Here is a 6,000-nt window from a genome sequence, read left to right on the forward strand (position 1 = left end):
AAAGCTTTTTTACCAATCCCAGTGTGCGAGCCGCCCTCTCTGGGCTAGCCCAGCAGGTGCCCTGGCTGCTGGGCAGCTCAGGAGGAGGCTACCAAAGCTCTCCAGGTCCCACTGGGTCCTGTGATGGTTCAGCCACCACATTCCCCCAGGGCCCTTGATCGGTATCTCCATGGCCCAGAGCCCTGAAACCCTGCCTTGGTGGCCCCAGCTCCTTTCTGATCACTCACATATATGCTTAAAACTCTTTCCTAATTCCAGCTTTAGGTTCCTCTAACAAGTCATTGCTGGTCAGTGGCAGGAGGAAAAACAACTAAGGAAAAAACTGAAGCCTCCCAAGCAAGATGAAAACAGTGAAAAAAGTGAGCTCTTACCTCTTCACAAAGACACACAAAACTATTTTAATGTTTGTGGAATCATGATTAGTTCATTTCCTAGCCCTTATTTCTAGTAAACAATTACATTATTTAACCTAGTAAGTCCTTTTAGGACTGAAAGTTGGCTTACAGATATCTGAGGCTTAGACGTCTCTGAGGGGGAGTCTCATGAGGACTTAAAAATCTGGTTTTGGTGTGAGAAGTGAAGGGAGATCCCAGAGCACTGAATAAGGCTGGACACAGGGAAACAGAGTGTTAAGGCCAGGCATAGAGGACCTAATACTTGGGTTTCTCATAAAGGGCAGAACCACTGGGGAAAAAATACCCACAAGGGCCACAACTATTTTTACTTGAGCCAGTTCCTGTGGTGAGACGTTCAGCACGGTAGAAAAGGAACAGCTGAAGTTGTGTCTTTGTCCTGTGCAAGGAGCAGCTCTGCAGGGACACCTTCTGTTTTAGGGTGGAAAAGAGGTCTTTCTGTATTATGGAGGAGTGGGCTAAAGGGGAAGACAGGTAGATCTATGACATCTTTTTGTTATCTTGTCTCTGAGGGAAGTTCATTATGACACCAGGAAATATAATTGCAGTCAGCGTTACTCTACAGTGCTTAACTTCGTTTGGCACCTTGCAAAATCAGTTTAGTTGGTGCATCCACTGCCTCCTTAAAAAATGGCTCAGCAGCCAAAGAAGTGAATTCAGCCATGATCCCACAGATTTGCACATGGCCTGTTTACACGGGATGTCTGGTGGGATGCAGCTTTAGCCCCAGGAATTACTCTGGGTAACTTACGCAGTGCTCCTGAATGCACTTCTTGCATTCCTATTAAGAGGCAGGGACCAAACCAGGCAGATCGCACTGGCCAAATATTTCAGGCTGTATGTAATCCTCTGTGAAAGAAAGCTAAAAGCTCTTAACCATGTGTCTGTACCACTGAGGAATCTCACTGTAGCGTTTGGCTGCAACATTTCTGTCTGCCCTATTGCTGAACATACTCAGAGTACAGGTTTGACAAGTTCTTTGATAATTAATAATTGACCATTGAGTCAATAATTAGTGTAATTAATGCCACTAACTTGTAGTTCTAAAAATCTGTTTTAAATCTGAGACATGAAAACACTGTGTGGTCTAGTCAGCAAGAACAGAAAGAATGCCACCAATTTATAGTGGGGAAAAATTGACATGCAAGGAGATAAGCTGAGGTTCATATCCTGAAGCAGTGGCAGGTCAGGAATGAAACACAGGAACTTCACCCCTGTTTGGTACTTGAAGCTCTGGACTCTCCTGTATGAGAGGACTCTGAAGAACAATCATGAATGAATGTATGGTTCTGAATAAAATCAATTTGGGTGTGAAAAAAAATCACTTTCTCAGAGTCAGAAGGCCTTTTTTTCAGTCTTTGAAATTTTAATGAGCTTTTTATTTCCCCCCATTTTAAAAAATTACTGAAATCTCTTGTTTCTGTTACTGGAACAATGCCAGAAAACTTTCTTCTTTTGTGACTTCTGCTCAGATGATTCCATCCCAAATGGTCCTGATGATCTTTCAACGCTCCAGAGGTTCTGCTGGAAGGAAATCTGTGATTTTCAATGTTATTCATTTATGCTACTACAGATTGGATGCCTTCACAGGACATCCTTCTTACAAGAACATTTGGATCCCATTTCACTCTCTTTCTCTTCTCACAGGCAAAATTCCCACTGAAACTAGTGGAATCTTCTGCCAAAGAAAGAATTTGAATCATCTGAGCTCAAACACATTCCCAGCAGGGTTGATGGAGTCTTGAACTGCAGTGACAGCCCGGTAATACCCATTCCACTCGAAGTCTGAAGAAACCATTTGAAAGACGTTGTAAAAGAAAATGGACCCATTGAGAGGCTGAAAAGGGCTTGCATCTCAGAGGGAAAATAAAGCTCAGCTGAAACCCAAACCTGGAGCTTTAAGAGTAGCGGGCAAGAGCAGTTAATGAAGGATTAGCACTAATATTTTATTCCTCCTCTCAAAGCATCATTGTCAAATAAGGGGGTCCTTTTAGAGGAGAGATTACAAAGTGTTGGCCTTTAAAACACAGCTTTTAAAGGAAATCCCAGACGTTACTGTAACATCTGAGGAACATTTTACAAGTTTCTAGGAGTATTAAGAGTATACTTTGCCCTTTGGGCTTCAAGTACTGCCAAATGTGTGCAATGCAGTATCTAGCTTTTATGATCCACAGTAGAATTGCGGCAGCCTACCTGCACAGGCACCTATAGCCAAGGGCACTTTGTGCAGCTTTTTCTGGCCTGAGCTCCACAAACTATTCCCATCTCTGTGTGGGATGTTAATCCTCAGCGACTGAGGCATCACAGTCCAGGAAAGCTAAACGGGTGAGAATGGAAGAAGCCAAAAGAGCTAGGAGCTGTAGTGCCAGCATGCATTACAGCCCCTGACCTAACGGGACTTGTAATGACAATGGTAATGCTTGTATTTGTTAAAAAGATTTTGTCAGGAAAATAGAAGTAGTTTAAAGTTTATGATTCCAAATACATTTCTGGGCAGGTGATCAGCAAAATATGGCTAGAAAAATATGACTGCTTAGTGGCACCTAGCAAGCAATATGCTTTTTTTCAGTTGTTATTTTGTGTCTTAATCTGTCTGGATGTTTTTTTCAGCGATCCTTCTGTCTTTCACTTTTGTACACAATCTATGATGATCTTCACTATGGCAATATGTAAGAGAAGAAACAGGTGGAAGATTTGGTTAGAAATCAAAACCAGACAGTAGTCAAGCCTACTTAACAATCAGTCAGACACTGATATTACAGTCTAAGGGGGTAACAAAAAAGGGCTGCAATTACATATTTCCCTACATGGACATGAACAACCTGTAGATTCAGTCATTCTTGTGATACATGTTTTTGTTTTATAGGTTAATAAAGAAAGCTTTCTAGGTTGATGAATAAAATTTTTAGTCTGTATAGCAGATTCAAACAGATCAACAAAACAACAGACACACAGAAAACTAGAAACTGTTTTGATTTTAAGTTGCAGTTATTTTTTATCATCTTGCATACATGTGAGTCAGCATGGAAGCCAAGAAGTAAGTATGATTTTGAGACAGAAACTTAACCACACTCCATGTAGAAGGCCAGACTGCACCATTACTGCAACATGGAGTCCAGCCAGATAAATGTGTGCATGAAATAAAGGTCAGAAAAACGTATGTTGGAAGTAATTGGCGGCAGGTCAGCTTTTCAAAGGTGCTGAATGTCTGATTTTCCAAACTGGAAATGTGAAAGTGTAACACTCCTGGAAATATGATTCACATGAGCTCTAACTGCATTGCAGTTAGATAATGGAGTGATGTAAGACTTGAGCAGTGCTGTCTAACAAGAGCTTAGTTTGAAGTGCAGGTTTTTGTGACCTCCTTTTCTCCTTTCATTTATCCCTGTAAAACCTGAAATTAAGGCTTACTTTCTCTGTCCCTGTAGGTCAAATGTGACAAAACATCCTTAAGAATGTTCTGTGAGAAAGTCTCGCCAGGAAAAACTGTGAAATTGTTATTACAAGCATTAATGAAATAATTCACCTTTTATACAGTTATCTTACACGTCATACAAGTAAATGATCAGGAAGCGTATAGTATCATGTCATGTAACTTCCCAGTGCATCTTCTGGGAGTTCTGCCATCCATCATTTAACACTGTCTTATGCTAATCATTTCCCAGTTTTTCTGTCCTCCCTTGATTGACTTGACTGACCTTGACAAAGTGTGTAGGGGGGGGGGGGGGGCTGAATAAGATGACAAAGACAATAAAAATGATTCAGAAAGAGAGAGCAATTTTGCTGAAACTAATAGATGAAGTGGCTAAGGTCTTCCAGAGCACTAGCTCCTTCCGAGGACAGCTGGACAAAGTCACCAGGGCATTGTAAAATTTGATTGCATAAAAAGATATACTGATTAAAATATTAGGTCAATATGCAGTCATGTCTTCAATTTTATTAAAAAAACAAACCCAAAATAGCATATTCAACTAGTGCAAAACCAGGTGCTGAAAAGCAAGTTGCTGAAAAGTAGCACCTTGTCCACCTCTTCTGTCCCTATCAGACTGCCACATTGATGTAGCAGTTGACAGTCTTAATGATCCTGCTCCCACATATTTATTCTCCATGTCATCTTCAGACTCTGGCTCACCAGGCCACAATTGATGGTTCACTTAAAAACTTGGGGGAAAAAAATAAAAAAAAAAGTCACAGCACTCTCCAAACTAGCAGGCTGCAACAAAGTCTTTTACCATCACATACCAACATACTCTTCATGCCAATCCCTCTGCTGCCTTCTAGTCTCTCCTCTTCCAGGGCATGTGTTTTCTCTCTGCTCCTTCCTCCTCTCTCTTCCTCAGCTGCTCTCTCTTCACTGGCTGCCCAACCCCTTAACAGAACCAGCCACAGCTGCACCTTATCTACATCAGCCAACATCCACCCCCCCAAGCCAGCCCACAGCTTTATATTATCAATGATAATTAACCCAGCTTCATTCTTCTACCAAAAAAAAAAAAAGTTTCCTAATAATTTTTCTTTTATTATTTTTTAGGCAGTGGTATTGGGATATGAATCAGAAAGATCATACGTTGTAACATACTGTCCCTCAGTATGTAAACTGTGTGTAATTCTGAAGCAGAGATCCCACCCATCTTCCTTACATTAATTCCTATGGGAAAATTTGTTTTGCTGTCAAAACACTAACTTGCACTTCTCAGGAGTGCATGCTCAGTGAGTAGTAGGATATGCTTGTATCAGGGAATCCCCCTCTGTATATCTTAATGCCACAAAAAATGCATATTTTTATAATTCTGTTACTTATGGCTATGTAATCTGGGGAGATTTAGAAGATTTAGAAGCTGTTAAACAAGGAAAAAGACTCTATACACAAAAAACATGAGCTAAAAATAGTTCATTCAAGTTAATGGAAGACTTTGTATAGCTCATAAGACCTCTGTTTAAAATATCCATGAAGATACTACATCGTACTGATCACAATGGTATTTTAAGCTCTGACCTAGCAAAGACTTAAGGGCATGCTTAACTTTGGTTAAATCAGTAATCCCACTGAATTCAATGGGATTAAGTGACGCTCTTTTAAGTTTTTGGAGCCTAAAAGTCTTAGTGGACAACCATAACTGAAACTGGGGGAAGTGACATCAGAAGTCACACAGAAAGCTTTCTGCCCAAGTCCTGGGCTGGCTGGACTTCCTGCAGCTCCAGAGTTGTGGAGCCTTGCTGTCATTACTGTATCAGTTACTGCCCTCAGCATCAAACAGAAACAAGGCTTTCATTTTGCAGTGTGCTGCCTGCTTGGTACAAGAAATAAAAAGAAATAGATTCTATCACACCAGATTTCTCACTGGGATTACCAACAGATTAGTGCCAGACCACTACTTCAGAGGTATTGAAAAAGTGACAAGAGCTTCTAAATAAGACAGCCTTCAACATTCATTGTTAATAGGTGTATCAGAGTTTTTAGTAAGTATTTATGTAGCAGCCTCTCGGATTAGAAATCAACACTGCTGTTTCCCTTTAAAGACTGAGAAAACTCAGCTGAAGCAAAGTAAAATATTTTACCACACCATTGTTGCTCCCCTTGACCATT

This window comes from Falco biarmicus, chromosome 7 (genome assembly GCF_023638135.1).
Source record: "Falco biarmicus isolate bFalBia1 chromosome 7, bFalBia1.pri, whole genome shotgun sequence".
NCBI classification, from domain to species: Eukaryota; Metazoa; Chordata; class Aves; order Falconiformes; family Falconidae; genus Falco; species Falco biarmicus.